Genomic DNA, 22,533 nt, shown 5'->3' on the forward strand with positions numbered 1-22,533 from the left:
CTGATGGGGCACTTTGGTGCTGGATAATTTCAGACATCCTGAAAGCACTGTGCAGGGTAACTTCTTTGCATGCTTTGTGGCAATCCCTGGAGCTGGGTCTGTTCTTTTAGCTCCCACCAGCCCAGTGTTGTTGAGCAAATGACAGGTCTTGTACCATTTCCTGCTTGATATGTGACATTCTTAGAAATATCCAGGCATACGTTTGTTGGATCTCTGCATTGGAAATGAGTGTGAACCAGTCGTCAGCAGCACTCTTCTAAGTAGAAGTTTCTCTGATGATATGATTCACTGGAGCTGAGGAGAGGAATAATTTTTTGCCTCTTTATCATCAGTTTTGGATAACTTTTGCTGAAGGGTTAAGACAGTGAATTCTGGCTCATACATATCAAAAGCAAATTTATTCCTTTCCTGACTGTAAATTCTTAAATATATTCAGTCTACATATTGCATGGGTATTTTGACTGTCTGAACTCTAAAGCGAAAATGCCAAAATCTTGACTTCTGTGGGGAAGTTTTTTCTTCCTGTACATGGCGTCTGTCTTCTTAAATTAGCTCTAATTGTTTTATAGATACATATGGATTTCTTTCAGGGACCAGTCACAGAAGCCTGGAATATCCAGATTGGAAATTCACAGTTTATATTGGCTTTATTAGTTTTGCTCCAGTTTTCTTAGTAGTAGTAGGCTTATTTAATTCATTCCACAAAATTGAATGGATTACTGGAATCAGGTCAAATCTCTCCAACCCACATGGCTGGAAGAGTCTGACTCTTATATGTTTTATAAAGAGCCTGACTTACAGCTTGCTCTTGAGTTAAAAAAAAAAAAAAGTTCCTTTAAAAATAGTTTTGCATATTATATAAGGTTACATCCCTAAGTGATTAACTAGCTCAGTGAAGGTAGTTCCGTTCTTTTAGCGGAAGGCTAATCCGGTCTCTAATACCCCAGGCAGCCGCTCCCCTGCAGATGCTCAACTCCCTTCTTGGCTCTCTAATCAGTAGACCCTCAGCCCCTTCTCCACCTGCTGGGAGTGTTTTGACAGAAAGCAAGGACTTGGCCCTACGCAGCCTCTGATCCCTCCAATAAATAACACTGCTGATCTTCACCCTCCTCTTCTGTCTGCCGCACTTCAACGCCAGTCCTTCTGTGTAAACCTGTAACTTTTTTTATTGTATGGATTTTAACGTTCATTGCGGTGGCGACTTTGAGTGGTTTTACAGATAAAAAGGAGTGCACATGTCAGAGTTCAATGCAAATTCAGAAATTAAGTCTTTTTTTTTTTTTTTTTACCTTGAGCAGGCTAAGGCTTCCCTGTTAATTAAAGAGCTGCACTCCAGCTCTCCAGTCATAAAAGGACAGCAGCCAACCGCTGTGGGCTGAATTTGGGGCTGCCTTTGAGTCAGCCTGAGCTGATGTGTTTTCTGGAATGACTTTTTTGCTTTTAAAGTCGATCTACAGGAATCGGCCTCATCAGCTGTGTGTGTTGAGAGGTGGGGACGGGGGAGGGATGTGTCAGACTCTGAGCGTGGACCAGAACTGGGCTCAGAGACTTTCAGTGAAAGCAGAGGAGAGATTTCCAAAGGTTGTATTTTCCTTCTGGTTGGAGCCTCTCATCCACATTGTGGTAAGTGGGTCAGCTCTGGTTCACTCTTCCTTTTAGAAGAACAGGAGAAATCCATGCAGAATTAACTCTGCATTTTCCGCAAGTGAATTTAAGTTCCCTTGTTTTAACCTTAAAATGTGCATATGTCAGTGTCAAAACCTTTTTCTTTGCTTTGGTTTTTGTTTTTGCTTTCTGATAGCTAGATTCAGCTCAGTCTAATTCAATCATTCTCTTTAAAATTTTAACTCTAATTAAAGCTAAAAAAAGTCCCAATTCTGAAAGTCTTCGTGAATGAAGAGGAAATATTGAAAAGTTTTGAAAAACAGACAAAAAAGTGATTTTCTCAGGTAGAAATGTTTTAGCAAAATCTTGTGTACAATTTAAGATTGAAGCTCATAATAGAAAATAGTATTTTTTTCTTATTCAAGAGTACATACACATACATTTTAAATGCGTGTATGGTATGTGTCATACAATTAAAACTGACACCTTTGTTTTACAGTATGTGATGTGTTTTGCATATATCATATTTTCACAAAGCATAACGTGCTTTTGGTAGAAACAGTGTATCTGGTTTGTCTGAATTTTTCAGCCTTGACAATATTTTTTTACAAAGCAATCGCTACCATTTGATAGAAGAAATAAAACCTAGTGTTTGATCAGCAGGGTGACTAAGGTTACAATAATCTGTATGTTTCAAAAAAGAAGAGAATAATTCAAATATTTCTAGCATAGAGAAAAGACAAATACTTAAATTGATGGATCCCAAGTACAGTGATTTGGTTTGTAAAAATTAAATGAATGTATTAAATTATCACATGTACCCTGAAACTACATACATCTATTATGCATCAATACAAATTTTGTAAGTTAAAAAATAATAGCCATCAGGTATGAATGCTTCCTTTATTCAGATATTAGTTCTTTATATGCATTATTTCACTACATGCTTACAACAAACTCATGTGTTAGACACTTTTGTTACTCTCTTAAGATATATATTTATAGCAAAGTGATAACTACACATGGTTAAAATAAACCAAATGATACTGAAGGTTCATGAGGAAAACCTACAATCTCTTTGCCCCATAACTATTCTTACCTAGTTTTGCACCCCAGAGGAAAACATTTAACTATTTATGTCTTTAGATTTGGAGAGATTTACCTCCAGATTCCTAAATAATATGGCAAGTCTGCAATTTTTATTTTTTTTAGATATTGTCTTATTGATATCCTGCTATTATGGATAGGGATTCAGCTCATCCTACACCACTCTCCATCTCCTATCACCCCATTGTGTTTAATATATACATGTAACTTTTAGTTTTTCTACTGTCAGTCACCTTGGTAACTTCAAAACCCTGAAGCCTGTATTTATTGTTCTATCAGCTATAGACAGTATTTCTCAACTCATTTTATAAAATGCAATTGGTAGTTCTTCTGCCCTCTCTTGCCCTGCCATTCCCCTCTACTTTCCAATCTTGATCAGCCATGACTTGCTTTTGATCAGTTTGAAACATACAAAGTTGCTGATGTGTGATTACTGGCGGTTTCATGCAGTCATAGTCAAGGTAAAGAACATTAGGTTGTGTTTCATAACCATCGTAAGGTCTTCTATATCTTTGGGATGGTTTCAAGATAGAAAACCAATTCATATTATTTATAATCTTGTAACTCTATGTTTGTGTTTATAAACAGGGATACATAATAGAAAAGATAACTTTTCCTTCTTTACCAGCCCTTATTGCAAGTGAGAAGTTGCCTTAGAATAATTATCCTGTTGAATAGTCCACCATTCCCTATCCATGACTGCTTCACTGCTGAAAATACCATTAGTACTGAAAAGGTGAATCACCAGCACCTAGGAGATAGCTGCTTTAGTGAGACATATGGGAAAGGGGGCAGAGATCAGCATCAGCATTACTTTCATGTGTTTATTCTGCAAATATTTATTCAGCACTTGCCATGAGCCAGAGATTGTGCAACAGGGCACAGAATGAATCACACAGCACATCTGATTCCTGCCTTCAAGTTGCTGACACTCTAGTGGTAGTAATTTGCGTATGGCTTTCCACAAAAAAAACACTGGAGTGATAGAGAGAGAGAGACAGACAGACAGACAGAGAGACAACACTAAACTTCTCACCTCTAATACAGAAATAGTAAAATTCTTATTTGTATTAAGTGATCTGGAAGATTTTATTTTATTTATTTTTTATTATACTTTAAGTTCTAGGGTTCATGTGCACAACGTGCAGGTTTGTTACATATGTATACTTGTGCCATGTTGGTGTGCTGCACCCATCAACTCGTCAGCACCCATCAACTCATCATTTACATCAGGTATAACTCCCAGTGCAATCCCTCCCCCCTCCCCCCTCCCCATGATAGGCCCCGGTGTGTGATGTTCCCCTTCCCGAGTCCAAGTGATCTCATTGTTCAGTTCCCACCTATGAGTGAGAACGTGCGGTGTTTGGTTTTCTGTTCTTGTGATAGTTTGCTAAGAATGATGGTTTCCAGCTGCATCCATGTCCCTACAAAGGACACAAACTCATTTCCAGCTGCATCCATGTCCCTACAAAGGACACAAACTCATCCTTTTTTATGGCTGCATAGTATTCCATGGTGTATATGTGCCACATTTTCTTAATGCAGTCTGTCACAGATGGACATTTGGGTTGATTCCAAGTCTTTGCTATTGTGAATAGTGCCACAATAAACATACGTGTGCATGTTTATTTCCATATTTTTAAGAATGAAACCTCAAATTCATATAACAAACCAAAAGTGAATTGTCTTTCCATGGTAGGACAATATTTTTAAAGGTTGTTATTCAAGCGATAGGTTGAGACTTTTTGTTTTTTTTTGTTTTTTGTTTTTTTGCTGCTACTGACAATTGCGAGTTGAGAGTGTCCACTTTCTGTTACTGGACTCGCTACTTCATAGAGAAACATGGTATCAATGATGAAATAGGCAGCAGTGAATAAGTATGTGTTGAATTCCTATGTGATTTGCAAAGATAGGTATGATCTCCTCTTGCACCATTTTTATTCATTGGAACATAAAACTGCTTTGATTGAAATCGAGTGCAAGAAATCCATGTGTATGAACAACTGGAAGGCTGAACAAAATTACTTGTGGTTTGTTTCTGCTTCTGTAGGTATTCTTTTTCGTAAATACCTTGGAAAAACAAGGATTGTGTTCACTCTCGGCTGTTACTTTGTAATTCAAGTACCAGTCATAGGTCACAGTCTGCTTATAGCTAAGAAGATATGTACCACATAGAAGAGTGTCTGGATCATAGCACTCCATCCATATGTTTGGAATTTGGAATCAGTGAGGAAGTAGAGCTATCCCAAATGCATACAAAAAATCAAATGCCCACTGGGAGGTTTCTGGGAATTCCTAGGGAGCTAAAAATTTTTATGTTTCCTTTTGGCTCTAAATTACTCCTCCACCAATTACTATAATTTTCTGTTTGTCTCACAAAACTCACATGCTTTCCCAGTTTTGGGTTGAGAGAGTTCGGACATGAAATGAGGTCCTTTCTTTGTACCCTTGTACAGGCATGGAAAGAAAAGTAAACAACAGAAAATCCATTCACAAAGGCCACTTGTGAGCATAGCAGACTTTATGCAGAGTTTAGGAAAATTTTCTTCAATTCTATGTCCAGTAATTTGGCCATCCATTTGCACAGTCATCCATTGTATTTTTAGACACACCCCCAGGACTTATTTGTACAAACACAATTATTCAGCTGAAAAAAGTCAGCAGTACTTCTCTAATTACTCCTGTTTACCCTAATCCTTGACTTTTTAAGATTACATTTTCTTGGACTCTGATTCCGATGCAAAACTTTTGCCAACATTGCCCTGAGAGAGTGTAAGGGTAGGTGAAAATTGATCAACAAAGATTGTTCAAGAGTTTCTGATTATGTCAGACAAAACTGCGTTTGCACTTTGGCTCTGATATTTACTGATCATTGGCATTGCTTAATTTGCTGAACTTCTCTCTAAGCTGCAGCCTTCTTGTATGAAATGTGGGTAATTATAACATTTTACCTACTGCATAAAGCTGTGAGCATTGAAATAACACAGTGCATCAAAGGTGCTTAGCATAGTGTCCAGTACCTTGTAAGAAGACAATAACTTTCCTTTGTTAACATTGTATTTATTAACGCTGCTACTGTTGACCCTTATACATTCAGAAGACTTTAGGTTCCATCAATCATCTTTAGAAATTTTTACTACTGTAGAATTTACTACATATAAAAATAGTTCCCTAGGAGAGAAGCAAAACTAGAAAACAAAAGGTAAATGGTGGGGAAACCATACCCTAGAGCTAGTGTCATGACTGAACTATTTCACTTTCTCTTAGAAATTCTAGCACTTTGAAGTGAAAATACTTTGAAACTTAGCAACCATGGTATGAACAAGAACACTATCTTTTCTTCATTTTATGGTTGCTTTTGCAAAATTTAGTAGATGTATCCCATAACAGACCTGTTAGTGATAACAGTCTTGCCTTAAATGCTAACCATTTATTTATTTTACTATGGTGTTTTAAAAGTAAAGAAGCTTCTTCAACTTTATATTTTCCAGCAGATCTTATTGAAAATGGGCTTATTTTTATGCCACTTTTCCTCATGAAGATTTTTTTTTAAATTTTACAGAAAGAAATATGAAGAGAGAGAGAAAAAAGTAATCCCAGGTCCTTTATACTTGAGGGCTTCTTGTGTGGCTTTGAACTCAGCAGGTAGGGTGTTTTGACCCAGATAAAAGCCTTACAAAGGGACCACATTTTTGCAAGGTGGACAGAGATCACTGTGACCGTGTGCTTCATTCAATGCATCGTTTCCCTTTGCAGATGTGTGTCCCATGGAGCACCGCAACTGAATTTTAAGCTTTTAAAAGTAACATCTCGTATTTGAAGAATTTGGACTGTGTTGTGAGAAAGTGGAAAATTAGAGAGCTTCCCAAAACCTGTTAGAGAATTTCCTGTTATTTATTTTAACTGTACACCACCAGCAGAGTGATTATTTAACTTTCAATAGGTGCCATGCCAACAGATATTTAAAAAAATGAGAAGGAACATAATTTTAAATCACATATATATATTTATATAAAAATTATATGCCGAGGAAACAAAGGGGAAAACCAAATTAATTATTCTCTACTTAAAGAACTATAAATTATATGATCATCTGAAACTCAGATTGTGGCCTAGACAGTTTATTTCTTTTTAAATATGACAACATAGTAATTTTTTTTTAAGTGTCAAGATGATTCTAAATTCTTCCATGCAGTGTATATGAGGAGGCTGTGTCCAGAGAAGTTATAAGATAATCCTAGGGACCCAGAGGCTATGCACATTCACCTGCATCCCAGACCTTTGTCCCAACCTCCAATCCCACCCTGAGCCTAGTCCTTCATATTTCTAGTCCTTGTATTTAGAATCAGGCAAGGTAGGCAGTGGGTGAACACCGCTGAGTGTTTGGTTATGTGACCTTTATGTTGTCTGGAGGCAGTTTACCAAGACGTTCAGGAGCCCACAACATCTCCTCAGGCCTCTCAAATTGGGAGAGTGTGACTTTGAAATTGGTGCTCTCGATTCTTTCAACCTGCTGTCGACTGAATGTTTGTGACTCAACCAAATTCATATGTTGAACTGAAACCCCCAGTGTGGTCACATTAGGAGGCTGGGCCATTGGGAGGTGAGGAAGTCATAATGGTGGGGCCATCATGATGAGATTCGTGCCCTTATAAGAAGACATACTAGAGTTTTTTTTTCTCTCTCATTGTTATGTGAGGATATGATAAAAAAACAGCCAAGGAAGAATTCCATCACTGGACACCAGGCCTGCCAGTGCCTTCATCCCAGACTTTCCAGCCTCACAACTCTGAGAAGTACATGTGTGTGATTTAAGCCATGTGGCCTCAGGCATTCTCTTTTAGGCCCCTGACTGAACGGAGGCACCACCCACACAGGCATACAACGTTTCATCAGTTTTCATAAGATGTAGACCTCTTGCACCTTTGGTTCTTTATAGGCTATTTTTCCTTTCCTCAACTCTTGCCTTTCTGATGCACTCTTTGCTAGTCATTTTCTATATAATTGTGATTTTAAAAGAATGTGTAGATTCTTAAGATATTGGTAGGAGTTTTGAAGTGTTTTGACAGTAATTTAATTTCTTCTTCCAAGGGAATGTTTTGAAAACCAACACAGTCATAGAATATGTCACTAATAAATGAAAACATTAAAATATAACCAAATATGGGGAAAAATTCACATGTTATGTTGCAACTATGGCTTGGGCCTTGCCTTTGAGAAATCAATCTGTCTTGACTTTGAAATATTAAATAAAGGCTACATTGGAAGTGAGTGGTTTGGTCCTGCAATTTTCTGGACAATACTGAGGAATATTTTCACTTCAGAAAATAGTTCGATATTTGTAGAAGAATCTTCATTTTTAAACTACCACCAATGGAATCCATTTTCCATCTCTAATCCTGCAGTTTTCTCTCATTGACTAAAAAATTTCTACTGAATTTAGAAGCAAAGCTAGAGAAAATACAACACTTGCTATGAAGTAGTGGAATAGATATGGAAAAGCATATCCTAAATTGAGGGAACATTTCTGGAGAAAGAACCTGGAAAAATGTCCAGTTTCCATTTAAGCTCTGATTAAGCAGTATGCGGTTTGAAAGTGAAATAATGAGCCTATTGAAAAGTATGTAATAAGTGAATATTTTGACTCAAAATCTAAAATGAATTATAAAGGATTTGCTCTTTGTTTTAAAAAATATATTCCAAGGGAATATTTTGAGATATCATGAAACACATATCTCACCTAAAAACCAACTGAGAATTAGATTTGATGTGTGTCATGATTGTGTTGGGGATAAAGGGACAGAGGGAACAGCCAGTTTTGCTAATGAGGAAAATCCTGGACACATTGACATCATCTTACAATGTTTTGATCCATCTTGGAGGCATTAAGTTGACCACTTTTCCTAATAGAGATAGTGCATGTGTTCTGAATTGTTAATTGGCTCTAAAATTAGTTATTGCTTATTTCTAAATTTAACCAAAGGCGGGAAAAAATTCATGGACTTAATCTGAAATATGTAATTCATCAATTTCATATACAACTTTGGTTTTTTATGATTTTAGATGTCAAAACTTTGAAATAATATTTATATTATCTAATGATAATGTTTGATGTTTGGATAGGTCATTGTCTTTACATTTTAAATTTAAGCTAATTTTTTTGCTTTCAGTTCATGTGATTAACTTCTTTGGATGAACTTATTAATTTTCTCTTACTCTGAGTTCATTTGAATGGCTTATTCTGTCACTTATAGCACTATCTATATTTTGCTATATTTAGCAGTTTGGTGGCTATGATTGTACCAGGTTAAATGAACAAAATAAACAATAAACCATCCTGTTACAGCTGACACATACGCTTATGCTATTTTCCTGTCTCTGAGTCAAGCCTTAATATATTACTCTTTTCCAAATCTTTTTTTTTCTTAAACACTAGTGATCCTAGACCAATAACAAATACATGCAATAAATATATTGAGTGCCTGTATTAGTCTACTATTACACTGCTACAAATAAATAGCTGAGACCAGGTAATATATAAAGTAAGATTTAATTGACTCACAGTTCTGCTTGGCTGGGGAGGCCTCAGGAAACTTACAATCATGGCGGAAGGGGAAGCAAATCCGTCATTCTTCACAAGGCAGCAGGCAAGAGAAATGCAAAGCAAAGGAGGAAGAGACCTGTCTAAAACTATCAGATTTCATAAGAACTCACTCACTCTTACGAGAACAGCATGGAGGAACTACCCTCACGTTTAATCACCCCCCATGAGGTCCCTCCCCCAACAGTGGGAATTGCAATTTGGATTGCAATTTAAGATGAGATTTGGGTGGGGATACAGAGCCAGACCATATCAGTGCCTATACTGTGTATAACCTAATGAGGCATACTAGGATATTTTGGTGAAAAAGACACCCCTGCACCAAGGAACTAAATCTGAAACTTCCTTTTGGGAAAGCCAGGCAAGGACTAAAATACTGACTTGTAATATTTGAAAAAAGAATGCTGTAGTAAGACCAAGGAAATGAAGTAATATTTAGAGAAGTATAGACGAAAATCACAGTGAGTGAATGTGGCCATTTATTGCAATGGTGATAGCACAAAAGAACTAGCAGAATGATCAAACCAAAGTTGAGATGCTAGTGGAGAAATTCTTGACAATACTAGCTCAAATATTAACATTGAAGTTGACTTGAATTATTTTGAATTATTAAATTATTAAATATAAAATATTAAATTATTTTGAATTATTAAAGTTATCTTTAATATATAAGTTCAGGTCCTGGATTCTGAACTTTTCTATCATAAATGTTGGTGTAATGCTTACTTTTTCTGATTTTGATGAATATTCCTTTAGCTGATTTTTGTTTTATGGAAGGATTTTAAATAAGCACTTACCAACTTAGTTGCAACTGTGTTTCTGTTTTCCTCACTATGTTGTCAGCCTTAGAGGGCAAGTACAATGTCTGTTTTTCCACTTGTATACCTCTGCACAGTTCATGGTAATGGGTACTATATTATTGAATAAATGGCTGGATGCATAGATGGATGGATGGATTGGTGGTTGTCTAGATGGATGAATGAATTTGGAATGCCCCAGCAGGATGATCCACTTTTGAAATATTCTATCCATGTGTAAATATTTCTACTTTTTCAGGAATTATCAGTGGGTGTTCCATGGGAAACAAACCATATCTGGTAGTGGCAATGGGTTCTGATAATAAGCAAAGCCGTTGTATCCTTTATCATAGTCCTGTATCACAGTTATATGCTTGTTCAGTTTTATATGATCATTTCTTAAAGGATTGACTCTTAGACATAATATAGACTCCTGTGAAAGAACTATATTTGAAAGCTAAGTATAGCCATGAGTGCCAAAAATGTAATTACCTCTGCTTTTAAGGAGCCCATCTTAGTAAATCTATCTTTGTTTATCTTACAGGAATACCCAATATCTGATTTGCTCCATGTGAAAAAAAAAAATCCCTTCCAATGTCCAAGTATCCTGCAATGTTGTAGGGTACTGAAATGGTCTGCCTCTGTGTCCCCACCCAAATCTCCTCTTGAATTGAAATCCAAATTGTAATTTGGATGAAGGTCCACGTGGGAAGGTTGGGTGAGGGTCCACGTGGGAAGTGATTGGATCACGGGGGTGGTTCCCCCATGCTGTTCTCGTGATAGTGGGTGAGTTTTCATGAGATTGATGGTTTTATAAGGAGCTATTTCTCCTTCACTTTGCACTTTTCTCACATGCCATCATGTGAAGAAGGACTTGTTTGCTTCCCCTTCTGCCATGATGGTAAGTTTCCTGAGGCCTCCCCAGTCATGCAGAACTGTGAGTCAATTAAACTTCTTTCCTTTATAAATTTCCCAGTATGGGGTATTTCTTCATATATTGTGAAAATGAACTAATACAGTAAATTAGTACCAGGGTAGTGGGGCACTGCTATAAAGATACCTGAAAATGTGGAAGTGACTTTGGAACTGGGTAACAGGCAAAGATTGAAACAGTTGGGAGGGCTCAGAAAAATACTGGAAAATGTGGAAAAGTTTGGAACTTCCTAGAGACTAGCTGAATCGTTCTGACTAAAATTCTGATAGTGATATGGAAAATGAAGTCCAAGCTGAGGTAGTCTCATGATGGAGATGAGGAACTTCTTGAGAACTGGAGTAAAGGTCATACTTGCTATGCTTTAGCAAGGAGACTGATGGCATTTTTCCTCTGCCCTAGAGATCTGTGGAACTTAAAACTTGAGAGAGATTATCTGAAATTGGCACTTATGTTTAAAAGGGAAGCAAAGCATAAAAGTTTGGAAAATTTGCAGTGTAATGATGTGATAGAAAAGAAAAATCAATTTTCTGGAGAGAAATTCAAGTCTTCTGCATAAATTTGCATAGGTAATGAGGAGTCAAATGTTAATCACCAAGACAATGGGGAATTTGTCTCCAAGTCATGTCAGAGACCTTCTCAGCCCCTCTCATTACAGACCCAGAGGCCTAGGAGGGAAAAATGGCTTTCAGGGTCAGCCCCAGGGTCCCCTTACTCTGTGCAGTCTCAGGACATGGCAGCAGGTGTCTCAGCTGCTTCAGCTCCAGCCATGGGTAAAGACCAAGGTACAGTTTGGGCCATTGTTTTAGAGGGTGGAAGTCTCAAGCCTTGACAGCTTCCACATGATATTGGTCCTCTGGGCACAGAGAAGTCAAGAATTGAGGTTTGGGAACCTCCACCTAGATTTCAGAGGATGTATGGAAACGTCTGGATATCCAGGTAGAAGTCTCCTGCAGGGGTGGAGCCCTCATGGAGACCCTCTGCTAGGGCAGTGTGGAAGGGAAATACGGGGTTGGAGTCCCCACACAGAGTCCCCATTGGAGCACTACCTAGGGGAGCTATGAGAAGAGGGCTGCCATCCTCCAGACCCCAGAATGGTAGATCCACTGACAGCTTGCACTGTACACCTGAAAAAGCAACATACAATGCCAGCCCATGAAAACAGGGAGGTGAAGGGGTGGAAGGAGCTGTACCCTGCAAAGCCACAGGGGTGGAACAGCCCAAGGCCTTGGAAGCCTACCTCTTGTGTTAGTGTGAACTTGATGTGAGACATGGAGTCAAAGGAGATTGTTTTAGAACTTTAAAGTTTAATGATTGCCCTGTTGGACTTTAGACTTTCATGGGGGCTCTAGCCCCTTTGTTTTGGCCAACTTTTTCCATTGGAACTGGTGTACTTACCCAATGCCTGTATCCGCATGGTATCTAGGAAGTAACTAACTTGCTTTTGGTTTTACAGGCTCATAGGAGGGAGGGACTTGCCATGTCTTGCATGAGACTTTGGACTTGGACTTTTGGGTTAATGCTGGAAAGAATTTAGACTTTGGGGAGCTGTTGGGAAAGCATAATTGTGTTTTGAAACATGAGAAATATGAGATTTGGGCGGAGCCAGGAGTGGAATCATGTGGTCTGGCTTTGTGTCCTCACCCAAATCTTATCTTGAATTGTAACCTGGATTGTAATCCCTACGTGTTGGGGAAGGGGCCATGTGGGAGGTGACTAGATCATGGGGGTGGTTCCCCTATGCGTTTCTCATGATAGTGAGTGAGTTATGAGATCTGATGGTTTTATAAGGGGCTTTTCCTGCTTCTCTTAGCACTTCTCTTGTGCCATATGAAGAAGGACATGTTTCCTTTTCCTTCTGCCATCATTGTACATTTCCTGAGGGCTCCCTAGCCATGCACAACTGTGTGTCAATTAAACCTCTTTCCTTTATAAATTACCAAGTCTTGGGTATGTCTTCATAGCAGCAGGAAAATAAACTAATACAGTAAATAACAAACTAATACATGTACTTGCTCCCAGACTCTTAGAGGGGTAGCATTGGTATAGAAAGAATGGAACCCCCACACCTCCACTGCCTCTTGTGGAACTTTTTGGGACTGAACTCAGTGTGCTCACATTTTCTCCAAAGCCAGCCAATAACACCAGGGAGCTACGTACCTTGTCACCCTCTACAGTCCTTCCAGCTGCCAGGCTTCTGCTAAACCTTAACTACTGGTTGTTCTCTTAGGGTTTCACCCCTCTCTTCTCTCTTGTTCCTGTTCTCTGATCTTACAGTGCTCTCCCTCAGCTCAATCTCAGCATGTCTAAAAACTGCCCATTTTAAAAATAAGCAGTGTAAACATCATCAAGCTTCCCTTGATTTTCTCAGCTAGTCGGGATCTCTTTCCCACAGCACTTTGTAATTCTAACGATCGATAATTATCACTTTCAGTTTTGCAGATTTCTGGGAACTCTGATTTTAGTTTCTGTCACTGTTTTGGAAGCTTCACACGATCATTTTAGTTGTGCACATAGACCTAGGGCTGCATCTAAATGTGACCTTTACTTCATGCATCAGGGGCCTGTTATCCAGCCTTTGTAGCTCTTGGTGACATGGCTTCTGCCTTTGCCCTGCTCCCCTGTAGCTATGTGGGTGTTTTCTTGGTTCCTCTGCTAATAATTTGCCATTATATACGAGTGACCCATGCTGCACACTCCGCCCAGGAGCCTTGCCCAACTAGTGCTGATTCATCGTGCACACCTCGTCTTAAAGCTTTCTCATCAGATCTAGCTGGAACCCTCCCGTGCACCCCCACAGCTAAATTACACTATTCCTGTTCTTCTCTTTCATCTTAACCTATTCCTGACTTCCATAGTATTTTTCATAAATGCTATCTATTTGTTAAACATAATAAATACACACATACATACATATACACACACATAAATAAATATATATCTATGCAGAAACAAATATCTGAACCCACTTACCCACAAATGATTTTTTTTTTTTTTTTGAGACAGAGTCTTGCTCTGTTGCCCAGGCTGGAGTATGGTGGCACAATCTCAGCTTACTGCAACCTCCACCTCCTGGGTTAAAGTGATTCTCCTGCCTCAGCCTCCTGAGCAGCTAGAATTACAGGCATGCACCACCACGCCAGGCTAATTTTTTGTGCTTTTAGTAGAGACGGGGTTTCACCATGTTGGCCAGGCTGGTCCCAAACTCCCGATCTCAGGTGATCCACCCACTTCAGCCTCCCAAAGTGCAGGGATTACAGGTGTGAGATACCCCATGATGATATTTTTGAAAGTATATCCTTGTAACCAAACTCAATGTAAAAAAAATTTTTTAAATCTTTATTTCTTGAAGGACATTGAAGACCCAATGTGTGACCCCAGCAACACTCTTCACAATCTCTTTTCCTCACTGCCTTATGTTCCATAGGCAGGTTCAGCACCTCTCACTGGCCCACAACTCAAGCCTCTCTGCAGGCCAGCCCAGGAAGCTATGGGGTCCCTGGAAGGTTCCTCCTCATTCTTCTCATGGCCTCCTCCTGTGCTTTCTCCCTGATCTGCCCACCCCTTCTTCTTATTCTGTATCACACACAACTGGGGATGCAGGCTTTGCACTGGGGAGAAAGGGCTAGAAATGGGTGCAAAGTCAAAGGGGGATTCAGAAAAAGGGAAGATGGTGGGAGTGCTCTCATGCCCCTGGGCCACCATGGTTCCTTATCGCTTAGCCTTTCTCTAGATGGTGAGTCCCATGAGGGCAGGGCCCAAGTCTGTTCTGTTCATGGCACATACACCAGCAAGGTGCCTGGCCCCAAACAGTTGCTCAATGATATCAGCCAAGTGAATGAATGAAGGAACAATTTTGAAGTCATTAAGCTGATGAGTAAATGTAGTACTGAACGAAAGACACTAGAGGGAGATCAGAGAAGGACTTTAGCAACATGAGCACAGTAGAAGCTAAGATTCAGCTGTGTTTGACAGCATGGAAATTTCATTTCTGCTTCTTTGTCTTCAATTTAAAAAATTTAAAAAATAAAATAAAAGTAAATTATATAGATAGATAGATTTATTTATTTATCTGAACTGAATCCGATCCAAATCCTTTATGTTTTTAATACAGGTCATGATGGCCCTACGATTTGTAGAATAATGTTAAGACTGTAGATAGACATTTTAAAAAGATGCTTATTTGAGTAAAAGCCTCATGGAATGGCCCTGAATAAACAGATTGGCTAGAAGGAACACCACTAACAGTCATCTGAAAGGATGACTCATGGACACCTGAAAGAGCACTGGGGAGGAAAACACTGGGCCCGAAAGGAGATTGTCAGACCTTCCTGACAATTTCGTAAAGTATATAGGAGAAACAAGAAATTATTTAGGAATAAACAGAATAAAGTTCATGTGAAGTTCTGGGACTGACTGTTCCACCTGAAACAGGTATCCAGGCTTACTCTTTCTTCAACCTTGACAATCACCTCCCTAGACGTTGTTTGTCCATCTCTAAAATGGACTAACAGTAGTACGGAGTTTGTAGGATGAGAATGTGGCAAGGATTAAAGGAGACAGCGCACATAAGGACTAACACAGGGACCAGACCAGCACACACATAGTCAGAATGTGCTGTGCACGCTCCGTTGAGGCCTTTCTGTGAAATTGATTAAATTTACTAACATTTGCCTGCCTCGGCCGTTTCCTCTCTTGGGCTCTTTTTTAATGATTATGCTGCGCTAGAAATTTTTTCTTGGACTGGACTTCAAAATATTTGGGACCTGGAGCGCTTTGTGGGTGAAGGTACTCTTCTCTTATTGTTGAAATCCTCCTGCATGTTGGTTCATCTGGAGAAACAGAACGACAAGGGCCCCGCCCTGGTTTATGAAGAAGCATAGAGCACAGTGCTACTCTAAAATCATTTCAAATTGCATGCATAGCTGCTGATGGAAGCGTGCGATGTCAAAGTTATACAAGCATTTTAAGTTCAGCCACATTCATGCTGCCATTTATAGTAAATCCTCCTTCTTATATTTGCTTTATTCTTGGCTGCAGTATTGTTGGATCTGGCAGAGACTCTGATAAGCAAATGGCCAAGAGCTATCTTAACAAGGAAGAGGTGACCTTGAGGCAGAAGAGAGGAGGAGAGCTGAGAGAAACAAGTAGGTAGAATTGCAGAATGGTTAAAAAGAAAAACAGGAGCTCTTGCCTTGACTTTCAGCTTGTCTGTATTAGTGCTCTTTTTCCTCTGGATAGATAAGTCTACCGGAAGTTCATTTCCAGATGCTTCAGTAAAAAAATTAAGTTGACTCATAGTAATAAAAGAGATGACAGGAAAGTCTTCAGTGGGTGCAAAAGCCATAATATTTTGAATGATGAATTCTTACATGAACTTTAAAAATTAAAGATAGCCATTAGGTATCACATATATCATTTTGAAAATGATGTCGTGTATTCTGTCTAAATTTGAAAGAGGTGAGGTATCACTTCAAAGATTTGAGTCCATGTAATTTACCTTTCCATAAGTAAGAGTAAATCAACATAAAATATAAAGAGACAATGGCATAGTAAGATCTTACAGCTTTTTAGTTTTAAAGACCTGGGTGGTGGACCTGGTCTATTGTTTTCAGTTGCGTTACATCACAATACAAAGAAAAAAAAAAGGACCTTAAAAATGAATCAAATTAATCATTTTAAAAAGTTCTAAATTGGAAGTCACACTGAAACAAATGAAAAAGGAATTAATTTGGAACTACTAGAAAAATAACATGTAGCCAGTATTGGATTCAATTCAATTTCAAATCAGAGCAACTTTTATGTTTTACCATCTGCCTCAGCAAGAGCCTTATAAAATTTGAACACTGCAGTCTTTAGAGATTCACATATGAGGAAAGCTTTTTAAAGACCATTTGATGAATATAAAACCAGAATAAATAATGTTGGTGCTTGTCCATAAATAGAGTTAGTAATTAGTGATTACTAAAAAGATAAGTCACATCTGTCATATCATGGGCTCAGATATTCCGTTTGAACTTCTGCCCTCCACACAGTCCCACAGTAGTCCAGTTAAATGGTCTTCTGACCCATGGTAGGTAAGCAAACTGAGACTCAGAGAAGACAAACCGGGGGACTGTGTCCCTCCAAACTGTAAATTGAAAAAAAAAAAAATGGAATTGAAGCTGTGGCTCTAAACTGTTGGATTTAGGCATAATACTTATTTTTAAAAACAGGCAAGAAGCATGAAACAGAAACAACTTCTTTCTGCAAAATGCTTGTGTTCTAGTTATGTATTGAGATGAGGTAGATAGAAGGCAGGTAATATTCTGATAAACTCTACTTTCTTCACATATACATGCATGCATGTGCATATTTGTGAGACTTGCATCGCTTGTTAGCTTTACTTTATGGATAAGATATGAACATTTTATTTGCCCATTTAGTTGACTCTTCTGCAGCTCCTCTGGACATACACTGTAACATATGTGCCTTTACAGTCCTGTGTCTTACACGTTGCCTGCTTAATGAGTTAGTGAATGCTTAAGGAAAGGAATCCTCAACAAGGAAAAAGGAAAAAAAGAGACAAGATGCTGATACTAGAAAAAAAGTAATAATATCATTGAATCAAGGTTTTACTGAAGCTAATCATTTTAAGAAAATATAAGATTCTACAGGAGACAGGATGCTTGGGTGGTAGACACTAATAAGACAGATCCAGCTACTGTCTACACAGTCTTGACAGAAATGCCTTCAGGTTGAAAAATTCTAAATCACTAGCTGTTTATTGATTTAACATTTAACATTTAACATGTGCCAACTACTCTGACTGGGTTAAAATGTCAAACAAGATATGGTCCTTGCCCAAATGGAGTTCACAGGAAACACTCGAGGAAATAAATAAATGGATTATAAAGTGACAGGTGCTGAGATAGTCCCTGCACTACACAAAGCAGGGCTCAAAGGAAGGAGCACCAACTATCAGGGTGGGGTTGGGAGGTGCAGTCTCTGACTTTTGACAACACATTCCCATTTCCTCCTTTCAGACTGTGAGAAATGTGACTCATCAAGAGTTATACCTAGTTTACATTCTTGCTGCCCTGTTAGTAGAGCCTGCCTTCCCTGCTAAATGAGAAAATAAACCAAGAAAATTATTTCAAGAACTAGGTCTTGAAATTAAACCAGTATGCAACTTGGGGAGATGTAGCCAGGTTAAGGAGAAGGGGTTATTCCAACACAAAGACTCTGAAGCCAGAAATAGCACTTCATGTTTGAAGACGATATAGTGTTTAGGGAGTGGAGCTGAGATGAAAGAGACAAGAAGTAAAGCTAACTGAGCTTGTCAAATAAAGTTTATGGCTTGGAAAGATGGGATTGATTATGGTCACACTTTAAGGTCAAGAAAACAAATTGGGCACATTGTCTTAAGAGGGCTAAAGTTTAATTAAATTTGATTAAAATATAAAAAGGAATTGATTTTTGCATTTTCTGAATATGGTAGGGCTCATTTGTGTGTCTGGGAAATCTACATAATCTTTCTGGATTTGACATTCTGTCTGCCTGTAAAAACATTGGAAATATGTAAATGAGTGATTGTATCTAAATGTGTCCTCAATTCTGGATATGCTTAAGACATTCTAAAATTTATCTTTACTTGTCTCCTCTTTTTATTTCTTGATATCTAGTTAGGTAATATGCCCTCCTGGTTATGTTCATGGAAGTTATCCTTTCACGTGTAAGAAGCCACTTTCAAAACTTAGTGTCATAATACATGAAGAAGGATCACTTCCCAATCATTCCATGCAGCCAGAATGCCCTTATCCCCAAACCAAAGACATTCCACAGAAACTACAGACCAAAGTTCCTTACGAATATAAAAAGCAAAGTATTTAACAAAATGCTAGCAAATCCATGCAGAAACATATAGAAAGATTTATTCACTGTGACCAAGTTAGACTCATCCCGGGAGTATCAGGTTGGTGCAAGACATGAAAATCACTGAATACAATATATCGTATTAACAGGCAAAGTATTACAGAAGACAAATTAATGGGTAAAGGAATACAAAAGCCAAAGGATCATCTCAGTAGACTCAGAAAGATGACTTGACAAAATATAACTCCCTTTTATGATAAAAAATACTCAGTAAATGAGAAACAGAAAGATGCTTCCTGAACCTAATAGAACTTTATTCCTAAGATGAGGAACAAGACAATAATCTCTGCTCTCAACACTTCAATTCCATAACGTACTGCATGTTTTAGCCAGGGCACTTACATAGCAAAATGAAATAAAAGTAATTCAGATTAAAAAATAAGAAGTAAAATTATCTATTCTTAGATAACATCTTGCATATAGAAAATTACAAGAAATCCATATAAAATGTAGAACCAATAAATGAGTGCTGAATGTTTACATGATACAAGATCTGCAAACAAAAATCCATTGTGTTTCTACAAACCAGCAATGAACAACTTAAAAATGAACTTACAAAAACAATTCTAAATACAAATAGCATCAAAAAGAATAAAGTGCTTAGGGATAAATTAACAGAACAAGTGTGAGATTTGTACATTTAAAACTATAAACTATTGTTTAGAGAAATTAAAGAAGCCTTCAAAGGGAAAGACATTCTTTTCCATGGATTGAAAGACATTATATTGGAAAGATGGCAATGCTCCCCCAAAGTGGCCTATAGACAAAATGCAATCCCTACTAAAATTATAGCTGGACTTTTTGCAGAAATTGACAATCTGACCTTAGAATTAACACATAAATGCAAGATATCCAGATAACTACAAACTGTCTTTAAAAAGAAAACAAAATTATAAGACTGACATATCCCAATTACAAAATTACCACAAAGCTACAAAACAATCAAAACAATGTGATACTGGTATAAAGCTGGATATATAAATCAATGGGATATAATTAAGAGTCCAGAAATAAACACTTAAATTTATGATCAATCAATTTTGACAACAGTGCCAAGACTATTCTATGGGAAAAGAAGAGTCTATTCAACAAATGTTGCTGAAACAACTAAAGATCCATATGCAAAAGAATGAAGTTGGACCCATGCTCCATACCATATACACAAATTAACAAAAAAATAGACCTTGGAACTAAATGCAGTTGCTACAATTATGACATTCTTAAAAGAAAACGTAGGAGTACATTTTTGTGACCTTAGATTAGTCAATGGTTTCTTAGACATCATGCCAAAATCACAGTGACAAAAATGGTAATTTGAACTACATTAAAATTGATAACTGTTATGTTTTATAGGTCATCATCAGAACAGTGAAAACACCACACAGAGAATGGGAGAAAACATTTGAAAATTTTATGTCTGATATGGCAATTTTTCTAAAATATTTAAAGTGACTCTTACAATATAACAATAAAAAGACAACCCAATAATAAAGGGTAAAGGATGTGAATAGTATGTTTCCAAACAACATAAACAATTGATCAATAAGGAGAGAAAAAGACGATCCCAATCATTAGTAATTAAGAAAATGCAAATCATACCTACAGTGAGATAAACTTCATACCGATAACTGGCTAAAATAAAACGTCAATCAGACAATAACAAGTGTTGACAAGGATATGAAGAAATCGAAACCCTGATACGTTGGTAGTAGAATTGTAGAATACTACACCCACTTTGGAAAAGTTTGGCAGTTCTGCAAAATTTTAAATGTAGTGTTATCACATGATCCCGGATTCTACTCCTATGTATAGTCCCAGGAGAACTGAAAACATATGTCCACACAAAAACCTGAACATGAATGAATATTCATAGCATTCTTCATAGTAGCAAAAAACCTAGAAACAGCCTAAATGTCCATCTACTGAAAGAAACAAAAAAAAATGTGGTATACCCATACAATTGAATATTGTTCAATATAAAAAGGAATGACATATTGATTCATGCTCTCAAATGTATAAACCATGAAAATATGCTAAGTGAAAAAAGTTAGACACAAAAGGCCATGTATGGTATAATCTCATTTGTACGAAATGTCCAGAATTGGCAAATCCCGGAAACAGAAAGCAGATTGATTTCCAGAGACCTTTAGATGGTTCTGGGTTCTAGTTTCCAAACTAGCTCATCTACAACTGGCTACCTCCATACTAAACAATCCATTAGTATAAAAGTGAAATATGCATTTTTTTCTTTCCTGACCTGTTTAGACCATTCTGTATTGTGAATTTTCTTGCCCACCTTCCTTTCTCTGCACAAATGCAGTCCCTTATATCCTGAAATAGAATGCGTCACTGTCTTCACTGCTCCTATGGCACTGCATAAACACTTTGATTTGGCATAAACACTTATGTTGACACGTGGCTGATGATTTTCACAACTGCCCTCCTTCCTCCAGGAAACTATAAGTTGCTGGAGAGTTGGATGCAATCATTTGTCTTCATTGTCTTATCCAAGTCAACTTTTATGAAAACATTTTGCACACGCTAGTCTTTCTATAACTATTTGTTAAATTGAATATTTGAAGAGTAGCATTTTCTAGTAAAAATGTATATGTAGTAGACATTAAAGAGAAAATATGTCCACTTTCTTTGTATTTTGTGCCTAAGTACAAAACAAGTTAAGACTCTTTCAGAGGCAAATGCAATGTTCTGAGTAAGTGCAAACCCTAGTTTGCCTGGGAATTCGAATTCCTTCACCATTGTAGTCTATGCTTGAAATCATTGAGAAAACTGTGGATGGCATCAACTCCATTTTCTCTTTTAGCTGTTCCTCCACCGTTTAGTGATGGGTCATATGATGATGACTTGGGAACTGAACGATGGGCAGTAATCCCTTTTCCCTTGCTCATGTGTAAACCACACTGTCAGTGAATTAAGCTGAAGATTGTATCTGTGCCCTTGAAATGTGGTTCTAGGGAATTATGGCATTCTTGGTCTGGAATTTGAATTCCTTACTTACTGCTCTAAGTGCATTAAATGCTGCAGTATTTTAGAAACTACTTACTGTCTTTTTTTTTTTTCTTTTTTTTCTTTTTTTTCTTTTTTTTTTATTATTATACTTTAAGTTCTAGGGTACATGTGCATAACGTGCAGGTTTGTTACATATGTATACTTATGCTATGTTGGTGTGCTGCACCCATCAACTCGTCAGCACCCATCAATTCATCATTTATATCATGTATAATTCCCCAATGCAATCCCTCCCTCCTCCCCCCTCCCCATGATAGGCCCCAGTGTGTGATGTTCCCCTTCCCGAGTCCAAGTGATCTCATTGTTCAGTTCCCACCTATGAGTGAGAACATGCGGTGTTTGGTTTTCTCTTCTTGTGATAGTTTGCTAAGAATGATGGTTTCCAGCTGCATCCATGTTTTAAGAAAGTTGTTAGAATCCATCAGTAAGTCAAAGCAGTACAAAAGTGTAGAAAGAAAGGGTTGTTAGGACCAATTCATTTATCTCCCTATGTCTTAATTGAATATGAAAAGATAGGAAAAGGTTAGAGGAAAGATTAAGTATTGTGTACA

General features: G+C 37.7%; 1 protein-coding gene across 1 annotated transcript in view; it reads left to right on the forward strand.

Annotated features, from left to right (window-relative positions):
• Positions 1-1,288: 1,288 nt before the first annotated feature.
• MYO16 (myosin XVI) overlaps positions 1,289-22,533 on the forward strand; it is a 609,548-nt gene continuing 588,303 nt past the window's right edge. Inside the window, exon 1 of the mRNA XM_010384748.2 lies at positions 1,289-1,623. The gene's annotated coding sequence lies outside the window, so the exon portion shown is untranslated. The remainder of the gene's footprint in view (positions 1,624-22,533) is intronic.

This window comes from Rhinopithecus roxellana, chromosome 18 (assembly GCF_007565055.1).
Source record: "Rhinopithecus roxellana isolate Shanxi Qingling chromosome 18, ASM756505v1, whole genome shotgun sequence".
Classification (NCBI taxonomy): domain Eukaryota; kingdom Metazoa; phylum Chordata; class Mammalia; order Primates; family Cercopithecidae; genus Rhinopithecus; species Rhinopithecus roxellana.